Genomic DNA, 24,547 nt, shown 5'->3' on the forward strand with positions numbered 1-24,547 from the left:
TTCTGGAAAGCATGGTACTACTCAGGTACTATACTTTCTCCTTATCCATTTCTGTCTCTTTCTCTTCCTCTACATAAGCAAATATTAGATTTATAATTCCAAAGGACAATGAGGATATTTTCAGTTGGAATATTTTAAAATATTTGAATAGTCTAGAAAAATCATGACTTAATTCTAGAAGGAGGGGTTATTCATATGTTGAGACTGGGTAGGCGAAAGCCTTTCTCTTAACTAGCTTGTCAGGTTTCTTGGCTCTTTCCATGTGGGTTGTTGGAGTAAAGTTTCTTCCAATTATGATCCAAGAATGTATTTCTATCAAATGAATGGATAACTTTGTCCTTGCAATTAACATTTTCTATGGGTCAACAGCAGATCCACATTAAAGAAAAAACAAAATTTTGGAAGCCATATTCTTTGCAATTTGGAGCAAATTAACTCTCTGAAACCCTATTTCCTTATTTCTACAAGAGAATTAGTAACACACACCTTACAAGTGTGTGAAGATTAAGAAACACCTAGCAGAGTCTGATCTACAATCACTGCTTTAAAAAAAAAAAGTTAACTTCTTTCTCTTTCTCACATTTTCTTTCTCCTCCAGCATTAGTTTTCTCAAATGAGAAGAGGAAGAACTAGGTTTTGCTGCCATCTTTAATAAGTGTTAGTGCATTAAATTCCAAACTATTTGCTTTCTCTTTCATTCTCAGGCAAATTCCCAGATGGCAAGAAAATACTGGAGGAAGAAATAAATGGCGGTCCCATTTGTGTTTTGAATGGCCAATATAATTTCATTGTAAAATGAAACTCTAGAAATGTTTGAAATAATCCAATTACTCTTGATAATATTTAAAAAAAAACGTGATTCAGGCAGGTTTTATTTTAAGTCAGAGATTTGGCTTAACTGATTATGATAGCACTTCTTCTTATTTTCCCTAGATCCTCACTGAATCACTAGTCCTTTGCTCTGCCTCCTAGTACCCAAAAGAACACCAAAATTTATGTAACATCAATTTCTTCCTACTAATGGAAGACTGTCATTCAAATGTGTGTATATATCCTGATTTTCAGTGTTCTACACATCATTGCCTCATGGTGTCAACTAGTATGTCATGCCTCCCTACCAGGAATGTTGGGATTTTAATTTTAGATAAGAGCATTGATACTGATTATGTGATTTTTTCATGAAAAGAGGAAATAGTGCCAGCTTCAGCATATCCTAAGTTGAACTCACAAATGTTACCTACAATCTCCTTCTCCTGCACATACTTTCTCTCATAGTGGTATCACATTTTACCACATTATTCAGTTTGAAGGTATCATCCTTTGTTCCACCTTTATTTTTCTTCAGTCATCCTATCCTCCTATCCCCACCACCAATGCCAAATTCAGGCTCCTATCATCTCTTATCTGACAACTACAAGATCAGCTTCCTAAGTAGTATACTTGTTCCCAGTCCTTTCCCCTCACATCTATCCTCTGCACTTATACCATATCAATGTTAATTTGATGGTGACACTTTTTCTTTTACAAATATTCCTCGGTCCTCAAGACCTACAGAATAAACTTGGTAGTTTCTAATATGGCATTTAGGACCCTCTGTAATCTTGGAGCAGCCTCCCTCACTAGATACATGGATACACGTCTTGCCATTTTCTACTTCCAATGTTTCATCGCAGCAGCATAAAACAGATTCCAAACTCCTGCATACACCATTCTATTTCGTGAATTCTGTTTTTGGCTCATTTCTTCTTCTTTAAAAATATGTTTTCTTTCCCTATTGGCTAACTTTTATGAGTTCTTTAAGGCATAATTCAAGTATAAAAATTCTATGAAGCTTTGCCAAACTCTCCTGGATAGGTTAAGTCCCTCTTTTTGTGTGTGCTTTTATGTAACTTCTTCACTGCACTCAACTGAACTAAAGTTATTTGTGTATCTACATTTCAAATGGTTCTATGAGCTCCTAAAGGGCAGACAGATGTCTACAGATACGTAGTGAAAAATGAATTAATTCATAGGCATGTATTAGTTATCTGTTGCTTCATTACCTCAACATTTAGAGGCTTAAAATAATAGACATTTGTTATCTCTTATGGTTTCTGAGAATCAGGAATCCAGCAGTGACTTAGCTGCATGGGTCTACCTCAGTGTATCTCATGAAATTGCAGTCAAGATGTCAACTGGGGCTGTAGTAAACTGAGGACTTGGGAAGGGCTGGAGCATCCACTTCCAAGCTCAACTCACATGACTGTTGGCAGGACACTTTAGTCAGCCTCCACATGGGCATCTCCATGTGACATGCTAGCTGGGTTTACCCATATGAGTGATCTGAGAGAGAAAGAGCACAAGCTAAATGAAGTCACAATGTCTACTATAACTTAATTTCAGAAGTGCCATAGCATTACTTCACTGTGTTCTATTGTCCCATAGAACACACAGATCAACCCTAGTATAATGTGGAAGAAAGCTATTCAAGGGTCTGGATATCAGAAAGCAGGGACCACTGGGTCATCTTGGAGGCTGCCTACAACAGGCAGCAAATATTTTTCACATTCCTAAAATCCTCCTAAGTAGATATTCTTTCTTTTGCCTACTTATAGATCATTTCTAAACATAGAAATCATTTAAAGAGTAAATTAAAAAGGATCTGAGTAAAGCCTCTGTAATTTCTGGATACTGTTTATTGTTACCAATAAGAGAAAAGAGAGAAAGGGAGAGAGAGAGATTATTTTGGGAGAGAGGCAAATTTCTCTTGATATTATTGATTCGACAGCACTTGATCAAGTTCATTAGTCTGACAAGGTTATTTATTATTAGATCCTAAAGGATCGCACTAGATATTTATGCATTTTTCCCTCAATTTATACACATGGGGCATGTAATACAAGAATATTTTGAGTGGATGAACATTTAAGTATTAAGTTTAAGAAATTGGATTGACTGTTATAAGCAGGAGCAGGAAGAGCAGTGGAAATAACAACAAAAATAATCAACCAGCTTGATCCCTAAACAGGTGATGCTCAACTGAGAGCAGAAAAGCATTCAATCAAGAATAAGACCAGTGGATGGAGTTTGTAATGTGCTCTGTGAACAACAGCTCAGCTGTCAAACACCTTTGGCCCTTTTTCCTTGTTTACAGTGAGTATGCTGATTCACATGTAACTGTACAGCAGAAGGTTGAAATGGTTTTCTAAAGAGAGACATGCTCACTCATAAACAACCATTTTTTTTTTTAATGAGATGAGATGGCATCCACCCTTTCACAGAGGTTGCTTCCTCCCTGGCTGGATGCTTAGTTTCCATGCCTCACATTTCTAACATAGGGTAGAGCTCTCCCATCCCAGGAGGGGATGATATTTTTCATTTAATTGTTTTTCCATATTCCCTACTTGCTTTCCTCCACAGAAGGAGTAACTTACCTGGCTGGAAACTGGGGAAAGGGTGCAGCTCTCCATTTCTTTGGCTGTATCTCATGTTGCTGACCACTTATGAACTATTCCTATTATCATTATTGATTTTCTTCAGGCAAAACAAGCGTTGCAGAGGGACCACTAATTATTTAGCATGTCTGTTGTGACTAAGGGAGTTAACACAATTCGTGACAAGCAGGAGTTGGAAGTCCATTTTGTCATTGGGCCCAAGCCACTTTCTCTGAACCAGTTTAACCAGCAATAAAGCTGTTAAGCTGAAACTTCTCGGATTTCCCTATCTCTCTTTCTGCTGGTTCTGACATGCTAGAGAAGTCCAGGTTCAATTAGATTTCCCACTTATGTACTCTCATTTACACCCTAATTTTTTCATGGCACTCTTTACACTTGTCATTGTTTTTCAATATCTTTCCCCCTCTTTAGACAGATAGACAGACAGACAGTATACCATAGCAGTAAAGAATATGAGCATGGGGGCAGCCCGGGTGGCTCAGCGGTTTAGTGCTGCCTTCAGCCCAGGGCCTGATCCTGGAGACCCGGGATGGAGTCCCATGTCGGGCTCTCTGCAGGGAGCCTACTTCTCCCTCTGCCTGTGTCTCTGCCATTCTCTTGCTCTCTCTCTCTCTCTCTCTCTCTCTCTCTTTCTGTGTGTGTGTGTGTGTCTCCATGAATGAGTGAATGAATGAATGAATGAATGAATAAATCTTTAAAAAAAAGAGTATGAGTATGAAAGTCAGATCTTCTGTGTTTACATTCTAGCTGTACTATTTACTACTTATATGCACTTTGAAAGGTTACTTAACCTTAAAAAATAGTTCACAGAAAAACTGAACTGGAAAAACAGAGTTCCCATATACTCCCTCCCCTTCAGCACAGTTTTTGGCTTTGGTGTGCTCCTTTTTTTTTTTTTTCAATTGATGATCCAATATTGGTACATTATTATTAACTAAAGTCTTAACAACCTGTTTTGGTGTATTGCATTTTTTTTCTTACAATTGATGATCCAATATTGATACACTATTATTAACTAAAGTCCATAGTTTAGGGCTCATTCTTTGTGTTGTGCAGTTCTCTAGTTTTTATCATCATGGCATGTATCCACTATCGTACAGAATAATGTCACTGTCCTAAAAATCCCTGGGCTCATCCTGCCCATCTCTCCTGCTCCTCCACCCCTGCAAGACCAATTAATAAGAAAAATAAGAGATCAGATTTTACCTTTATTTATTCTTTCTTTAATGTTCTCTTTTTAATTATGTAGATCCATGTTTCTGATCTATGTCATGTTCTTTCTCTCTGAAGCTTATTTTAACATTTATTGCAGGACAGATCTACTGACAACACATTTCCTCAATTTTTATTTGTCTAAGTCTTTTTATTTTTTTCTCCTGTGTCATTCTTTTTTTTTAATTTTTTTTTTTATGATAGTCACACAGAGAGAGAGAGAGGCAGAGACACAGGCAGAGGGAGAAGCAGGCTCCATGCACCGGGACCCCGACGTGGGATTCGATCCTGGGTCTCCAGGATCACGCCCTGGGCCAAAGGCAGGCACCAAACCGCTGCGCCACCCAGGGATCCCTCTCCTGTGTCATTCTTAAAGGGTAGTTTTGCTGGATATAGAATTCTAGATCTTTCTTTCAAGACTTTTATTTTCATTCAATTATCTGCAGTTTGAATATAATATGCTTATGTGTAAATTCTTAGGTATTTCACTGTTTGGTATTCTCTGAGCTAGCTAAATCTGTGAATTGAGGTTGGTTATTAATTTTAGAAAATTCTCCACCATTATTATTTCAAACATTTTCTCCATTTCTTTCTCTTTTTCTTCTCCTTTTGGCATTCCCATTATAAGCATGTTGTATCTGTTGTAATTGTCTCATAATTCTTGGATATTCTCTTGCATTTAAAATTTTTTTAAGATTTATTTGTTTCCTTTAGAGAGAGAGAGAGAGTGCGCGCACACACATGTGAGTGGGGGAGGGGGAGAAGTAGAAAGAGAGGGAAAGAATCTCAAGCAGATTCCTCACTAAGCACAGAGCCTGACATGGGGTTCCATCTCACATCCCTAAGATCATGACCTGAGCTGAAATGAAGAGGTGGATACTTAACCATCTAAGCACCCTTGATTTTTCAAATGTTACATTTCCAGGACTTATGTTTCTTATAAATGGAAATTTGCAGCTTTTGATAACCTCACCCATTTGCCCACCCCTCTACCTGCAATCTTTGGCAACCACTAATCTGTTCTCTGTATCTATGAGTTTGATTTTTTAAAATCCACATATAAATGATATCATGCAGTATTTATCTTTCTTGTCTGACTTATTTCACTTAGCAAAATGCCTTCAAGGTCCATCTATGATGTCGCATATGGCAGAATTTGCTTCCTTTTTATGGCTGAAATAATATTGCATTGCATTTTCTTTGTTCATTCACCTGTTGATGGATACTTGGGTTGTTTATGTTTCACCTATTAATGCAATTGCTTTATAATAGGTTATTTAAAATCCCATAAATAGAGTTGCTGAATCATATGGTAGTTGTACTTTCTAATTTGGGGGGAACCTCTGAACTGTTTTCCATAGTGGCTGCACCAGTTTACAATTCCACTAACAGTGCACCATGGTTATCTTTTTTCTTATATATTCTACATATAACACTTATTTATCTTTTTAAAATAATCATTCTAACAGGTGTGAGTGATATCTCATTATAGTTTTGATTTGCATTTCCCTGATGATGAGTGATGTTGGACATCTCATATACCTATGGGCCATTTGTATGCTTCTTGGGAAAAATGTCTATTCAGATCTTAAACTTTTAATTAGATTGTTTATTTGTTTCCTTTGACTTGTATGAATATATATATGTATATATGTATATGTATTATATATAATATATATAATATGTATAATTAAAAACTTATAGGCTTTATGATTTGTGAATATTTTCTCCTATTCAATAAGTTGCCTTTTCATTTTGTTTATGATTCCCTTTGTTGTATAGAAGCTTTTTTAGTTTGATGTAGTCCCGCCGGAGTTTCATTTTGTTTTGTTTTTGTTGCCTTTGCTTTTGGCATTAAATCCAAAAAAATCATTGCCAAACTGATATCAAGAAACTTATCTTTATGTTATCTTTTATTTCTCTATTCCTTTCTCTTTTTCTTCTCCTTCTGGTATTCCCATCATGTGCATATTTTATATTTTGTAATTGCCCTCATACTTCTTGGAAATTCTATTCTCCCCTCTTTTTTTGTCTTTGCTGTTTTGAAGTTTTGTTGTCATTGGTTTTGTTTTGTTCTGTTTTGTTTTGTTTTGTTTGTCTCTCAACTTTGCAAGTTTGGTATATTGATATATTTTTAAGCTCACTGATTCTTTTCTTGGCTATGCCCAGTCTACCAATCAGCCTATGAGGTACATTCCTCATCTCTGTTATAGTTTTTAAAAAATTTTTAGCATGTCCCTCTGATTCTTTCGTAAAGTTCTCATCATTCTACTTACATTACACATTTGTTCTTGTATTTTGTCTACTATTGCTATTAGTGGCCTTCACTTATAATCATACTTATTGAAAATTCCTGGCCTAATTGTTCCAAACTCTGTGCCATATCTGAGTCTGGTTTTGATTTTTGCTTTGTCTCTTCACTCTGGTTTTTTTCTTTGGTTTTTGTTTTTTCTTTTTAGCATGCTTTGTAATTTTTTGTTGAAAGCTGAATGTAATATATCTGGTCAAAGGAATAGAGATAGATAGGCCTTCAGTATGAGGTCTTACATGTTTCTGGCTAAGAGTTAATCTGTGTGGCTTCTGATATCATTGTTTTTGTCATCCCTGTTGGCCTTTGAGTGTTTCTATAGACTCCTTAAACAGGATCTGAGGCTTGCAGTTATTTTAGCTGTAATCCTCTGGTATTGTACTGGAACCCTAGTGAAGGGATAGGTAAGGTGTGAAGCAGGGAACATATTCTATAGTCCTACAATTAGGTCTCAATCTTTTAGTGCATCCAAGCTAGCTATTTCCCAACTCAGTTGGTTAGAGGAAACCGGAGTTGGATTTTTCCATTTTTCCAGGTTGTTTAGGCCTGTTAAGAGCTCCTGTTAGTTGGGATCTGGTAAAATAGTTTTCCTTGAGGGCAGCCTCTTTTTAAGGAGGACAGAGAATTTTGGTCATATTTCAAAATGCTTACTTTTCCCTTCTGCTAGAAGTAGGAAAGGATTTTTTTCTCAGATTTTCACTATGAGTTTGGTAGGGATCCTGGAGGTAAAACTCACAAAAGTGTGGAAGTCACACAAGACTGCACCCCAGAGTGTTTATTCCTCAAGCTAGTCTACACTGAGCATCTAACAACTCACCAATTACAGTTTTAAGTGTTCAAGCTGATACGGGACTCAGCTGTGGAATTTTGCTTCTGGGCTTCTGTTTCTCACAAATTGTGATTTTCTGTGTCTACGTGTTTCTCCAGTTTTCAGGGCAACAGTTTACCTCATTGCCTCAATTATCTGATGAATCTAAGAAGAGTTCTTGAGATTTAACTTGTTCAACTCTTTTTTCCTTGTTAGGAGAACAGGGGAGATGACTTTCAAGCCCCTTACATTTTGGAACAGAAACTGGAACTCCAAATTACTTCATTTTTGTGCTTCACTTTCTTCATTTATACAATGAGTATAGTAATATCTACCTTACAGTATTTATGTGAGGTTTAAATTAGTCAAGTAGAGATTGCAACAGTGCCTGACATATAGTAAATTTTGCAATTAACATTACTATTAAAGGACACAAGATCAGGAACCAGGTCTGTCTTGTTCATTCTGCTCACCAGTTCCTAGCACAGGGTAGGTCATAAATATTTGTTGACTAAATGGCCTTGAAGACTGACTAAAACTTTGGTAATCTCTAACATATCACATGTTCTCTTTGCCTTCTAGAATCATAAGACTATGCTCATGTCTGTGGTCCTTTTACAACAGATCATAAGCAAATGGGGCCAATGCTATGTGTGAGAAGGGAGGGCATTGTAGTTACTTCCCACATCCATTCATTAGAGATGAGGGGCTGACAAGTGACTAAAGAGACTCACTTTATAGTACTATTTTATATTTTTTCATTAATCCAACAGAATGTACAATACAGGTCTGAATCACTGCATAGGATGATGGCTTCCATCACCAACTCTATGTCCCTGGGACAGTTTGAGTCCTTTTACCTTGCTGGGTCCTTTCTACCACCTACAAATGGAATATCACATCCTTCTTACTTGAAAGTCTAGGGAATTATCACCGTGACAGGGAATATATTTAGAATTTCTTATTGGAATGAATTTCACCATGTCCATGTCAGTGAGAGCACCTTATTATGTAGGTATTGGGATAGTCTCAGCATTCCAATATGAAGCAGATATTTTTGGCTTTACTCCATCTAGTGGTTAAAATCAGAAATAATTCAGTTGGGTATTTCCCTTTCTTCCCATTTGTCCTTACTTTTGTTCTAATTTCTTTTAAAATTTATTTTCCCTAATCTAGGTCATTTAGTCTCCTCCAGATCTTCTGCCTTCTATAAATGCAGGCTTGTCTGAGATTATAGATCTTTGGTTTTACAATTTTTGGCCTTCTGTTTCCAAGATAGCAGACATGAAATCTTGGGTGGCTCAGTCAGTCAAGCATTCAACTCTTAGTTTCGGCTCAGGTCATGATCTCAGGATCATGAGATTGAGCTCTGTGTAGGACTCTGTGCTCAGTAGGGATCCTATTCAAATGATTCTCTTCCTTTGCCCCTCTTGTGAGTCACACACACTCTCTCTCTAAAATAAGTAAATATTTTTTTTTAAATAGCAGACATGAAATGAATGGATAAGAACAGCTTATGCTTTTTTTTTTTTTTTAAGATAGATTTTGGTCCTGTCAGTTCCTTATAAAACCCCTGTCCATTAAGGCAAGTAGGAAAAGTGGGCTAGAAGAAAAAGAATGAGCATCTCTTCAGCATTTTATCCCATTCTCTTAATCATATTATTACTTGTTCTAAAAAATAGTTAAGGTAATTTACAAAGTCTTACAAACTTCAGGAAGATTTCATGCGATAAATAAAGAAAAGGAAAGAGGCAAGGGCATAACATGGAAGCTCAGACAGAAAGGTAATCACCAGAGACTGATGTATTTAATATGAGGGTCAGAAATTGCTTATAGAGTATCCAGTAGTGACTCCTAACAGGGAATTCTGATTAGTCACTAACTTCATAATTATCGATCAGAGTAAAACAAGTCAAGTACTCTGAAGAAGCATAGCATTCTTTTATTTTCTTTTAAGCATTTTATTATTTATTTGAGAGAGAGAGCACCAGCCAGAGGGAGAAGCAGACCCCCCGCTGAGTAGGGTGCTGGACACGTGGCTTGGTCCCAGGATCCTGAGATCACGACCTGAGCTGAAGGCAGACACTTAACTGACTGAGCCACCCAGGCACTCCAGCACAAGCATTCTTAAGAGACTAGAATGGAATATCGGTCCAGATTATCATAAAGATTGTACAGTGTGATATTATGAATCATGCCTCAACAACATTCTTAACATGAGTGCAATCATGCAGGCCACAGGGGCATCTTTCATGACATACCTCATTCATTCTGCTTAGAGGTACCACATGAAAATGAAATCCAGTTCATGTGACTACGGGAGGTCAAGGTGACAAGGTTCAGAATTACATCTTGTGGAAGGTCTGCTTCCAAAAACGGTAAATTTTAAAGTAACCAGAGAAATGACTGAGTGTACAGTCTATCTATCCTGAAAGTGGTTTCTCTCCACAGTGGTTCTTGGACGTTGGGTGGCAGTGAGCTGAGATCATTGATGCAGAACCTAATGACTAGTAACAATATAGTGGTATCTGTATTCCTCTCTTCATCAACACTTCCCTGTGACCACCCCAGTTTAGACCTGCTGCCTCACATCTATTTAATTACCCTGGCTCTTACACTGGTGTCTCTGTCAACAACCTGTCTCATATATTCCCCTAGACTAATCTTTCAAAATTTGCCTCGAATCATACCACTCCCTGTTTATAAGGCTTAAGTGGTTTCCTTATTGCTCAAATACTTAAAATCATAAACCTTATTATTTAAAACCTCTCAAACTCACCATTACAAACTAAGCTATCACATCTCTCTGCACCAATGTTTGAGTCATCTGTAATTATATGCCACTGTTGAAAACATTTTTGCATTGCATTCTTGTTCATAGCCTCTTATACACCTTCAAAATGTCATTTTTTACAATCTAATTTCAAATACTAGCTTCTAGATTCTGCTTTTTCCTTCATCCTCTGCATTCTCATGTAGTTTGCACCTCTCGTGGACCTCATCTTGCTCCAATTTACCTTTTCGCTTTATTTTAAGAGCCCTTCGCCATGCTCCCTGTGTTTCAGCCACACTGGTTTCCCTTCAGTCTCTAGGACCACCACGCTCCTTTCTGCCTTGGAGCCTTTGCCAATGCATTCCTGTCTGATGGGATGCCCAGTCATTGACTTTACATGGTAAAAGTTGTCTCAGTTCTCAAGATACTCCTTCTGTAGGTCTTCTTATTGGTCCTTCTGTAGGTCTTCCTTAATAAACCTCAAAAAGTGGATGTCCCTCTCTACTCTCCATTTTATCTATATGTTGCATTTTCCAAGATATAATTACTGCTGCATTTATTTGTTTGCCTAGTAATTATCAGTTTTCATCCATTGGATTGGAGGGCCTGTAATACAGTTTTGTTTAGTGAATAAGTAACATATATAATGCGTGCTGTAATAGTGAAATATTATAATTATTTGTCTTTATTAAGCATCATAACTCCTCTGTGCCTAGTACAAAATTGAAAATAGAAGATGATTGATAAATAAAGATGTTTGTTGAAATCAGTTGCATGTGTGCTTTATTCTTCATGGTTTGTAAGACTTTGAGGGCAACAATGGCACTCTAATATAAAGCTACTTCTCAAAAATGTTACACATTACAGGATTTATTATTTTTTATTGAAATAATGGAGGAAACATTGGATTATGGAAAATGCTTCACTTTTATTTCTTCTAGAAAACCAGTACACTGAAATTATGATACTTTATGATACATTATTACAGTGAGTCATTACACTATCCACATGTAATTAAAGAAACATTATGATGCATGTACAAATAATAGGCATATTTAATAACACTGTACATTTTTTGGGAAATAACTTTAGGTTATATTATCAGGCCACTCATCCTCATTTTCTTCTAAAAGGAGCATGTTGCCATTTCTAGTGCTTATTTTCAGGATTCACTGACTGTTATTATTTTCACTAGCTATCTATGTCACACCCACAAAACACCATCAACACAAAAAAGGGGCATTGTTTTGTTATTTTGGTTGTCACAAGGTCCAAATGTAAAAAAACATCAGGATTAATTAGTGGATTGGTAAAACGTTGTAGTGGAAAAAGTTTTAGCTTGAGCCTATGTCTGAAGTAGCTTTATGCTGTGGTCTGACAGTGGACAAGCCTGAACCTAAGAAAATAAACTAGTTTCTTTTCAACCACAGTTTCTTTCCCCTCTAGTTTAGGCTTGTATACAAAAGGGCATCTTGTATATTCCTTGATATACAGTAAGTGTTCTCTAAGTATTATTTTTCTAATAATAAATAAATAGGAAAATTTTAAAATAGGAAAATAAATTCTCATTTCCTAGTTATTTTCCTAATGATCAACAACTAGCCAATTTATGTGGCTCAAAAAAATTTCCACTTTATGTATGTTGATTTCTGGCCTGAAGACATAGTTATTTTCTGGTTTAGAATTTTCCTCAAACTTTATATCTGGCAATACTCTTTAGGGTAATGGCTCCATTTGAAAGGAAATAGAGTATTAGACATACATACAAGAGCTGTCAACACCTCTGTTTTGTCAAGTGGAATCCATTCTGAGCCCATCCATTGTACATGGAGTAATGGTTTATCTGCAAACTGAAAAATCCACTTCATTTATAAAATAGCTCTTTATGATGTGATCAATTACTCAGAATGGCCTGAAAATGTCAGATGTGTGGTCCCAGCTCCAGTCAAATGAAGTGAGTAATTTTCAGTCACTTGTCCAGTGGTTGAGCCAAGAAGAGAGTAAATATTTATAAGCTTATCCCAGGGTGCTGGCTAACAGAGTGCCTGGACTTCTTCTAGAGCAAATAAACAAGAATCCCCTACAGTATTTAAACTTGTCCACTATTTCTCAGCCAGCTTCTCTCTTGTCTCCTCATAGTGATTATATACCACTCATTTCCAACCACATTTTGATTGTCCTGCTGCTAAGTTATAGCAAGTATTTTAGAAGGGACAAGAGTTGTTTTCCTTTTCTTTTGACCGCATGTTTAGATTGTATGAGCCATTGTGTTTATCCCATTTTTTACTCCTTAGTTTGCTTATTCTATCTCAGTAGGTGACCACAATGTTTGCTTTTGCTCATTAAGCTTTTGAACATCACGCAAAGCATTACAACAGAAAATTATTCAAGCAGTATGCTACATAAACTGATCAAGTAATTTCATCTGAAATCAAAAGTCTAACTTACAAGAGACTTGAAGTTGAGAGACAACCGATTTTATGAGGTTCTGAGAACTTATAAAGAGTTTAGTTTCCTGTTTAAGTATTTCATTGATTATGTTAATAAAATTGTATCTGTTGCAAGGATTTTTTAACTGCATGTCATTTTTTTAAAAAAGTTTATATGTGAATCTTCATGACAAGTCTTAGAATTTTACAGCTAAGAGTGATCTTAGAATTTATCCATCTATTCCAAACTTCTCATTTTATAAATAAGTCAACTCATGTCCTGGGAGTTTAGTGAGGGACATGCCCCAGGACATAGCCATTGCTAGTGATTTTGTGGTATGTTTTCCTGAGATGAGCCCTCTAGCTTTCCTGATAACATTTTAATTGTTGTTTCATGAGCACTGTGCTATTTCACATAGAAAAAAAGACCCTGACTTTATCAAAATATGTTTTAAGCCCATAAATATGGTTCCTAATCTTCTTTGGATTATAAACCACTTTGAGAATCTGCTGAAAACTCTGATCAATAGAAAAACTCATATATATAGTAATTCATATCTCATTTCATGAAATCCATAGAATCCTGAAACCTTAATTCAAGATTCATTCATTAACAAATCTATCATAATAATGGTGGCCTAATTATATTTCTATATTTGAATCAGTTGAGATATTAAGTGCTATTGGAAGTAGTGTGATGGTTATTTATTAAATAATAGCTATTATTGCTAATAACAGTAAAATTAATGCACTTTGCAAAAAAAACTATTTTTGATTCATATGAACACATTGTCAGATATAATGCAACTATTTCTTGTCAATTTCAACTCACAAGTAAACAGGTTTTGTTTGACATAATGGGATGATTTATAGACAATGCAGAATAAATATTCTCAAGATTCCCTAACATACATCTAAGAAATATAAAAAATAAATGGCATTGTTCCACATTAAGGAATAAAAGGGGAGCTATACACAATAGCAGTGTATGTATCTGATATGCAATGGCCAGATTGTAAGAGGACTTCCTATGGGATGGGAGGCTGGCCTGAATCGTTTTATAGTGAGGCTGGTTTGCATCTCTCGAAGATTCATGCTTCAGGTCTCAGCCATGGCACTGTCAGAGCAGCTGTAAGGAAAGACATTCACTCTTATTCACACTTAAAGATGTAAAGAGAGAGCTTAGGCTAAAATGACACTCTGTTAGCAGCTTCTAATCCAGCCTTTCCTAACCAATGCCCCATCAAAATACCAAACAAGACAGAAAAACAAGCATAGGAAAAGATAGGAATCTGGGTGGAATTTTTAAATGCCTAACTTAAGAAAGGCAGATGCCAGTGTTATTCTATCAAACAGAGCAAGACTGCTTGCCTGAAATGAGTCAGAAAACACTTCGTGCTTCTCCAACTGTTTACTATAAACAAACCTAAGTAAGCTGAAAAACTATAAAACTGTATTTTACAAAGGTACTGTTCTTGAAGGCAAGTCTGTACTCCCCTGAAGTCCCCTGAAGGGACTCTTCTTCTAGCTCTTTCCTGCACCAACTTAGAGGCTAACTCGGGAAATGAAGAGGCAGAAAAGGAGAGGAGGCAGTTATGTGTTATACTGCCTTGGAAGAGAACCCCTCACAAGAAAAGCACAAGATCTTTACACGCAATGCACAAAATGTGGAGGAAAAGGCAGTCTGAAACACATACTTGCTGAGGACTATGATCATTAAGAACAAAGTTTACTCTGAAGTCACCAGGCAGTGAGATAGTAGATCCAGTCTAATGCTAGCTGAGAAAGCCTTCCAGACTTTTGCAATTGATTGCTCAACCCACCTTCTCTCCATCAATAGAAATGTGGATTCAGCCAAAGTCAACATGAGTAGAAAAAACAAAAATAATTTAGGCAGGCTTGAAGAAGTGAGGTCTTCTGTCATTCTAGAATGAATTTTAAAAAGGATGAATGTGATGAAAATACTGCAGAACAAGGGAATGGAACCATCAGCATCTTTTAAAAATCTGAATAAAAATAGACTTCTGAATGTGACTTATACCAGGTCCAGAAAAAAAATTATTGAAGAATGCTAAATAGTTTGGCAAGAGATAGAAAGGCTGCATGTAACAAAAGCAGAAAATCTTAAGGAGACAGTGATTTGAAATAAACAGATGCTAGGTAAGATTAAAAAGTAGACTAGATAAGAGAAAGGAGGTAAGAAACTAAAGATCTAATACTAGATTATAATTCACAGTGCAGATATCAAGATAGAAATGAGGCTCCCAAAAGTCAAATCAGTAACGTTGGAGGACAACCTTTTTCCTTTCTAGGAGGCAGAGGAAAATAAAGTGTATGAAAATGATGAGAAGGAAGATGCTATGGGACAGAGAACAGGGAGAGAACCTGAATAGAGAGAATATGCAGGGATTTTGCATATTCCTGAGGAAAATGTCAAAAAAATTATAAGCAATACTCAAAAATATATTTGAAGAAAATATCTGATCTGATTGAAAATATATGGAGCCTGAATGATGACATTTCTAGGAAAAAATTGTAAGAGAGGGCAGCCCCGGTGGTGCAGCGGTTTAGCGCCGCCTGCAGCCCAGAGCGTGATCCTGGAGACCCTAGATCGAGTCCCACGTCAGGCTCTCTGCATGGAGCCTACTTCTCTCTCTGCCTGTGACTGTCTCAATCTCTCTCTCTCTGTGTCTCTACGAATAAATAAATAAAATCTTTAAAAAAAAGTTGTAAGAGAAACAGACTAAACAAATTGAAGCAAGTTATTTGGAAATAATAATGACAAAATAATGACAAGTACTCAGGTAGAGAGAATAAAAATTTTACTTTGAAGAGTACATACATCAGAGTAACTACAAACTTTTCCCTCCAGTGGAGGGACTTAACAGATGTTTCATTTAAAATGCTGTGATTTAGAATTTCATTACAAACCAAATTGATTTTTACTTGGGAGGATACTAGAAATATGTTTTCAAATATCCTACTAGTATATTCAAAGAATACCTGAAGATGTAAAGAAGTCAAAACAGAAATACATAGTTTAAGAGATTTTGGCAATAATCGCGCCTTGGATAAACCTCACTGGCTACGATACTGCCACTGCACAAAGCTTAGTTTAAGAGATTTTGAAGTGTGTTGAAAACAATTAAGTCTAAATGAGTACTGTATATTTAGTTGCAAATCAAAGTTATATCACAAGTATTTTTGAAAGAAAATGCCTTATTAAAATAATAATTAAAAAATAATTTGCCATAGTGCCTTCAGGACTATTATGAATAGAATCTGTGGACAGTCTTTGTTGAAAAGACACACAGAAAGAAAACATAAAAAACAAAATGTTAAATGTTAAATCACATGTATTCATGATATGATATTGAGTGTAAGAAGCAGGGCACAAACCTAGATGTACACTATGAACACAACTTCAGTTAAAAATTACATACACACCTATATACCCAAATACTTAAAAGGTGAAATTATAGATTGTTTTTAGTTTCAGCATAGTTTTATGTATATTTTTCCACAATGAACTTGTATTACTTTTATATCAGGAAAAAAGAAAAAAAACTGTTTAAAGAAATTAATAAGAAAGAATATTAAGGAATTGACTGTAGTAAAGAAACACCATCTCCAGTCTTGTTTTAGCTTTTCAGTCTCAGACAATAGCAAGAGGACTACCTTATATTTTACATTTTACCCTTTATTGAAGTGTGTTTGAAACACAGGGTGCATTTATTAGTGGTTGATTTCTTAGTTACAAATATTTAAAAATTCACTTTCAACATATTATTCTCCATTTTACAACACATAATTTTTAAACCAATTGACAATTTATTAAACACGTTTAGTGGTTCCCAACAAAAAAACAATAAACAATACTAAGCATGGTTTGTTGAATAAATTTATTTTTTCATTAAGTCCACTGCTTTAGGATTTCTGTGGGCCTCTGTTTTTTGTTTTAAATATCAAGCTTTGGCAAACGCATTAGATTCTTTGGAGGAATATTGAGGCTATTGTCAGCAATAATCTTTCTCAGGGATTCCATGATTGGCACACTTCGCCTTCAGATGGAGATTGTTGTGGTATTTGTGGTACCATTCAGTCTTTCCAATTCAAAGAACCTACTAGTGATAATGTGACTTTTTTCCCCACATAAACAGATCCATGCCAATGGCGCATTGTGGTTTCATTGGCTTGTAGGCAGCTCAGTATTTGCACAATTGGATGTTTCAAGATAAGTCAGGCAATTCTCAGACACAATGTAAGCCATGAGAATATACTCATATTTTTGGTTTGCTTTTTTCCAGACCTGTGGGCTAAGGTTGGACTTGTGTTAACTAATCTCTATGTATGTGGAATAACATTTTTCATACCATTTTAAGAATAACTCTTCTTACCAGATTTAAAAGTTAGCAACACTAAAGATTGTCTTGCTGACTTGTACAACTTTTCTACTTTAAATTGTTTTTTAGAACTAATAAATCTTGTACATTGAACCCAACTTTCTCTAGTTGTCAGGAAAAAAAACTGATAGCAATATCTGGGTTACCTTATATGTGGAATCTATACACTAAACTTGTAAGATCACAGAAGGGGCTGGGAGCTAAGGGAATGGAGAAGATTTTGTTTAAAGGGACAAACTTACAACTAATAGATAAATAAGTTCTGGAGTGCTAATGCACAACATAGTGATTATAGTCAACAATATTGTAGTATAAACTCCAAAGTTGCTAAGAGACTAAATCATAACTGTTTTTAATTCAAAAAGAAATGATAAATATGTGACATGATAAAAGTACAAGCCAACATATTGTATACCTTAAACTTATACTCTGTTATATGTCAACTGTATCTCAATTTTTAAAAATCTGTGAAAATAAATCTGTGTTAGTATTTGTATCTTTGGCATCCATGCTGCCAAAGAATAGCTAATGCTTTCCATTTGAGTTGAGAGAGAATATTGAACTGTGTGTGGAGTTACCAAGCTTGCATGTACCCTTGGTCCCATTGTCCCACTTTTAAATATTGTAGCATGTTCACAGGAAGCTGATTCTGCTGCAGGTGGAAGAGAAGGAAATAACGGGAAGTCATTATGTATCAGTAAGCATTTTGGTGTTGCCAAAATAATGCTACATAACATACATCCCCACAACCAGTGTCTTAATCATAACAACTTATTCTCAAGGATTGCTAGTTGGTTAGCGTCACTTTGCTACTTATAGCTGAGCTCATTCATGTGGGGTGACTTGAATTTCTTGATCTAGCTCGGCAGTTCTGTTCTTCGCTGCAGGTCTGTGGGCTGGCCAGGAAGCTCAGCTCCACATGTTTCTCATCCTCCTTGGAGCAACAAGCCAACTGGGCAAGTTCTTCTGATGGCATGGCAGAGGACTGAGAAGGCTTATGGAGCCAAACACATGCATCTAAAGCCTCTGCTTGCATCATTCTTGCTAATATCCTAATAGCCAAAGAAAGTCACAAGACCAAACCCAAGGCCAAGTGGAAAGGAAGTACCCTTCTCCCAAAGTGGTTAGAAGAAGGAGTGGAATATTTTGAACAATAATAATCAAATCTATCACACTGTGGTAGGTAAAAATGCTGGTTGAAAAAACCTGCTTCTGGCCATGATGAAGTAGCTTCAATTGGACTAAGTTTCTCATTGAAAAGTACTATAAAAGCTGAATAAACTACAAAAACAACTGCTTGAAGACATCAGAAAGTAGCTAAGGCAGCCAGGACTTGAGAGGCCAAAAACCAGAGACAAGAGAAGCACATTGAATTGCACACCACATAGCCTTTTCTTTTTCTGTTTGGAGCATGTGCTCATTTGCAGGCATGAACTAGAGGCCACATGTGTGTGGGGCTTGCAGTAGTGTCTCTGGGCTAGAGAGCTAGAGAACAAGGATCAATGCTTCCAAGGCATTCACTACTTATGAGAACCAGATCACAGAGAAAAGAAAATAGAACTTCAGAGACTTGAACTTAAAATTCTGTGTGAAATCCTTCATCGAGTTTTTTGTTAATGCTTAAGATATACCTAGGTGGGGCAAATATTCTTTGGAGGATAAAAGAGATTTAGTCAATCTTGTAGTGCTGCAAAGATAGAGGTAGCAATTTAGGGTATGCTATGGAGGAGGAGGCCAAGGAAGTACTCAAAATATTCAGTTGGAAGAGAACTAGAAAATCCATAAATATTTGCAAATCAGGCAATACATTTCTAAATGATTCACAGGTTTAAAAAGATGGCATCAGCATAAGGAGTAGAATATTAGTAAATAAGAAAACATTTTGAAGCAGATGACAATGAAAAATAATACAGACCTGGTGGGACTCTGCTAAATCAGGGCCTCGAGGGAGATATGAGTGCATATCTGGAAAAAAAAATGCTGAAAGGAATAGATCTAAGTATTCACCAAATTAACTAGGGAAAGGATAGCAAATTAAACCCAAAGAAAGTATAAGAAATGAAATAACAAAGCAAATGGCAGATATCTGTGAAACAGCAAAATAATATAGAGCAAATCAATAAAGCTACAGGTTGGTTCTTTGTAAAACCTAAGATCAATAAGTGACTAAGATTGATATCATAAAAAGAGAAAAACACAATCACCAGCATTACCATGTTCCATAGATAATGAAGAGTTTTTAAAAAGTATAGAATGAGAGATCCCTGGGTGGCTCAGCGGTTTAGCACCTGCCTTTGGCCCAGGGTGTGATCCTGGAGTCCTGGGATCAAGTCCCACGTCAAGCTCCCTGCATGGAGCCTGCTTCTCCCTCTGCCTGTGTCTCTGCCTCTCTCTCTCTCTCTCTCTCTCTCTCTCTCTCTCTCTCTCATGAATAAATAAATAAAGTCTTTAAAAAAAAGGATATAATGATCAGCTTTGGCCAAAATTAGGTTATGGTCAAATGGACAAAATTCTTTAAACATAAAGGATAATTTAGCAAAACCAAAATAAGTAAAAACAGAAATTCTGAAAAATGAAATAATGAAAAATTGAATCTGTGATTATAAACCTTCTCCCCTCATCACACACATGCACACACACACGCACACACCTCAAAACAAAACAAAACCCCAAACTAAAAACTCCAAGCTCAGTTGTCCTTACTGGAAAGTATTTGTGACATTTAGGGAAGAGATAAGGGCTTCAGAAACTCCTCCAGAGCATAGAAAATGTGGGAACGCTTACAAACTCACTTTCTGAGACCAGTGAAACCTGACTACCAAAACCTGAAAGAGATATTACAAGAAAGGAAAGTGAACATACCTAAAAAATCCTCCACAACGTTAGTAGTAAGTCAATTCTAGAAATGTAATTAGATGATAGATAATGATCACATTGGGTTGATTTCAGGAGTGCAGAGTTGTTAGATATCCAGAAAATAATGTAACTCACCTCACTAATAGGATAAAGGAGAAAAAATAACATCATCTCAACAGATTCAGTAAAGTATTTGATATATTTAATGTCTCTTATCAAATTTGTAATAAAATTGAAGATGAATGAGCCTTTTACATGTAAAATTACAAACATTATTGAGAGAAATTTTAAAACATTGAAGTAAATAGAGGGATAAATCTATTGCATATTGCAAGATTATAAATTGACCCCATATTCATTTATAAACTGAATATAATCTATGTAATAGTCCTGCATGTATTTTTCCGTGAATGGGAAAAATGACAAATTGACTTTAAATTTCATACTAAAATGGAAATTGTAAAGAGAATTAAGTCATTGTTGAAGGGAAAAAAACAATCAAAGGACTTGTACCAACAAATATCAAGAATGACTTTAAATCTATAGTAATTAAAACCGTGTGGTATTGGTGGAAGCACAGATAAGGAAATCAGTTATAAATGTGAAAAAGATACCAAAAACAAATCCACTCATATGAAGTCATTTAGCCTACAAAACATCCTACTGCAGTACTGTGGGATTGTAGCCAAAAAAGAGCTGTTCACAAGAATTTTAGGAATTGTCTTTTATCAGTAAACACATTACTTCCTTTTGAAATCAAAAGCATCATTGGTCAATACCTGAACAGTTCAGTCACCTTTTAAAAAAAAAAAAGTAGCTCCTAGTTTTACAGCAGTTTTGACAAACTGAAGGATTCTTAGTTTCCTAAATGCAAGTCAGTTGTGGGGCAACTGATTATGTGTCTCCCTAACATATAAGGACATTCAGAGCTAAACTGATGCCTCATTATTATTTGGAATGAAACAAAATGGAAAAAAAATCTCCATTCCGGTGATACAGACACTTCAAATTCAGATCAAGTGCCTTGCACTGAGGCCATGTATACCTCTTACTGAAATTTTCACAACTTCCAATCTCTTATACTTTTTAATTGGTACGAGGAGAAAAGAGTGGGAACTGATCAGGTTGGCAGGCAGAACAGGTATCTGACTTGGTCTGAAGGCCATGCTTTCTTTAATTTCCAGCCAAAGCAGGGCTTTGGGGGTGTGCGTGCCTGTGTGTGTGTGTGTGTGTGTGTGTGTGTGTGTGTGTGTGTGTGTTGCAAGTCATATCAAATATCAACTATCCAGACCTACCATGCTATCCTGTAATTAGCCTTTGTCCTTGGTTTTAACTCCACAAAGTGTCAAAGAAACACATAACTCTTTTGGTGTTGGTTTTAACATGAAATCTGTGTCCCTAACATGCCATTCTCAGTTAAATTTCTGTCATGCGGCTTTTCTGAATCTATTTACCAACCTACAAATAGTAAATGCTTAGATCCAGTTTCCTTTCTTGTATCAAACAGCCCCATTTGACCAGGGTAAGGAAAGGAGAGAGGGTAGGGTCAACTGCTAGTGTTTCTACTTAACATTACTGCTTAGCTATTTAGGGTAAAGAAACTTGGAGAATTGAAATGCTGATGCTGAATTGATTATCACACAGATTATTTTAGGGGATTTCTCTCTACTTTTCATTAAGGAGTCCACTCTATCAGGAGGAACTCTATTAATAAGAGAGATGAGCCTTCAACTATTTTGTATTTTCAAGGCTTTGGATACTGATGTCAGCCCAGGCGCACAATTCCCTGGAGCTTCAAAGTCAGGCCCACTACCTTTCTGTGCTGAGATTTTGAGTGATCAATGTGTTCTGGCTTTAAACATTATAGCAGGAAAACTGAAAAGTGATGCTCAGTATTAAGTCAGTTACAAACTAAGTAGTTCTTCAGGCTTTTGCTGCTTTGCCATGAAATTTGCATCTAGGAAACTGGATCTGTGCTCCAGGCACCACATATGTTTCATATTTGCTGAATAAAGTTTCAGTACCTTTGCCTCTTGTTCTCCCATTTCCCGTTTGTGATGTGCATCTCTTCCTTTTTCTCTGAACGACAGTCATTGTGCTCTGCCCTTTCAGATTATAATCTTAAAGTGACTGGAAATCATTGGCTTCAGAAGGGATCTTCCCCGCCCCCTGCTTCTGGGATGTGACCAGATAACTAGACACTCCCATAGCAAACTATGACTGAGACAATACTATATTTTAGAGTCTGGTAGACATGGTTTTGTGCCATGGCAGGTAACTGTCTTAGGTAAAAGATACAGACCAACACAGTCATGCATTGTCTCTCAAAGATCTTAATAACCGGAACAAAAGCTGCCAAAAAATAGAGGTAGAAGAAAAATGTCCACATGCTTAAGTGTCAGTTTACTCTGAAGAGCATTCACTGCTTTTGGTCTGCATTGTCTTTCTTATTTTATTTACCTAGTTTTTCTTTGAGGCAGGGTAGGAGGAAATGATCCACCACTAATAAATCTGTGGGACACAGCTAATCACTGCCCCTCACTAATAATCTTGACCAACCTTATAATCTCAAGCATTTGCAAAACTCATTTAAAAAACTAGTCTGCTCAGCAGGAGATATTAATTTATTACATATGCAAAAGAATTATATTGGCAGTGAAATTTCATGAACTGAATGCAAAAATCATGTATAGGTGTATAGGTTTCTTTTTTCAGAAAGAGGTTGCATAGCTTTCTTCAGATTCTCAGGGCAATTCAATGCTCCCAGCCACTATAATTAGAAATGCCACTTTCATGGGACATCTGGGTGGCTCAGTGGTTAAGCGTCTTCCTTCGGCCCAGGGTGTGATCCTGGAGTCCCGGGATCAAGTCCCACATCGGGGTCCTTGCATGGAGCCTGCTTCTCCCTCTGCCTGTGTCTCTGCCTCTCTCTCTTAGTCCGTGTCTCTCATGAATAAATAAATAGAATCTTTAAAAAAAGAAATGAATTGCTGCTTTCTGAAAATACATCTGGCTTCTGAGTTTTAAACCAAGCATTGAACTTTTAGGTCTCTCTCACCTAAGCTACCATCATTTCTCTTTACCTTCTAAATTATTCAGAGTAAAGGGATCATATTGTTCTGCATTTTGTGGTTTTTATTTTACTCTTACCTATGGGCAACTTTCAGAAAAGCAGAAATCCATGTTTGGCATCTCATCTTATTCATGAAGGGTTGACAGAACAGTGACTGCCCACTCCGGCGGCGACAGGATTGTTTTTGTTGTGAGTTATTATGTTTCTGGGGTGCTTTTAAAATACTCATTTTTTCCTTTCCTCTCTCAAATATCCTCAGCTTTCTTAGCTCAGAGGAATTTATACAAATTACTTGTTCTTGGGAAATTTTATGCTGGTGTATTCTAGAAAGCCCTTCTCTGCGTTTCTCCTTCCTTTCTTATACACAATGATAAGTTTCCTACTTATCTTAAGGGCTATCTGGCTTCCATAATTCACTTCAATGAAATTGCCAAATGTATAGGGACTTTGCTCTCTCACTCAAGAGAAGTAGTTGGGAACTGCTATCTTCCATTTACTAAAGAAAAATGTGGTCACCTTCATCTATCCCCAACTTTGCTCGGATCACAGATCACAAAGCTACTGGGGTAGCCTACAGCCTGGCAATGTTCATCCAGTTCGTTCTTGGTTCAAAGACACCAGCCTATGGCCACCCATTGCTTTCCCACAAGATCTCTGAGGAGATGATTTGTTAATAATAGCAGGGCCAGAAGACAATGGACTGGGACTAAAGTCAAAGTTTGAAAGTTAGATTTTCCAAAGTGTTTTTTTTTAAAGATTTTATTTATTTATTCATGAAAGACACACACACACACACACACACACACACACACAGAGGCAGAGACACAGGCAGAGAGAAAATGAGGCTCCATGCAGGGAGCCTGATGTGGGACTTGATCCTGGGACTCCAGGATCACACCCTGGGTGGAAGGTAGGTACTAAACCACTGAGCCACCCAGGGATCCCCTCCAAAGTGTTTTTGAAAGAATATCAGGGAACACCTCTTAGTGATGTTAAAATGTTGTTAACAGGCTCACATTTTGGAATTGGCAAAAACTGATATAATGAGTATTATTTCATAATTTATATATTAAAGTAGATGGAAATTGATCATTTAGCTTATACTACTCATCTTCCTAATCAGTCAATGTTTACTGGAGAGAAACCAAAGACTTAGCCAAACAACTCCTACTGCAAAGAGGCAAAACACAAAAGTTGTTTATGAGAGGGTTCTCTCCCAACTTTTGCTAAAACTTCTAGTGACTGTGAACA

The 24,547-nt window shown here is 36.5% G+C and overlaps 1 pseudogene; it reads right to left on the reverse strand.

Moving 5' to 3' along the window:
- Positions 1 to 15,918: 15,918 nt before the first annotated feature.
- LOC129509171 (U4 spliceosomal RNA) lies at positions 15,919 to 16,075 on the reverse strand (annotated as a pseudogene).
- Between the last annotated feature and the right edge of the window lie 8,472 nt (positions 16,076 to 24,547).

This window comes from Nyctereutes procyonoides, unplaced genomic scaffold (genome assembly GCF_905146905.1).
Source record: "Nyctereutes procyonoides isolate TBG_1078 unplaced genomic scaffold, NYPRO_anot_genome, whole genome shotgun sequence".
Classification (NCBI taxonomy): Eukaryota; Metazoa; Chordata; class Mammalia; order Carnivora; family Canidae; genus Nyctereutes; species Nyctereutes procyonoides.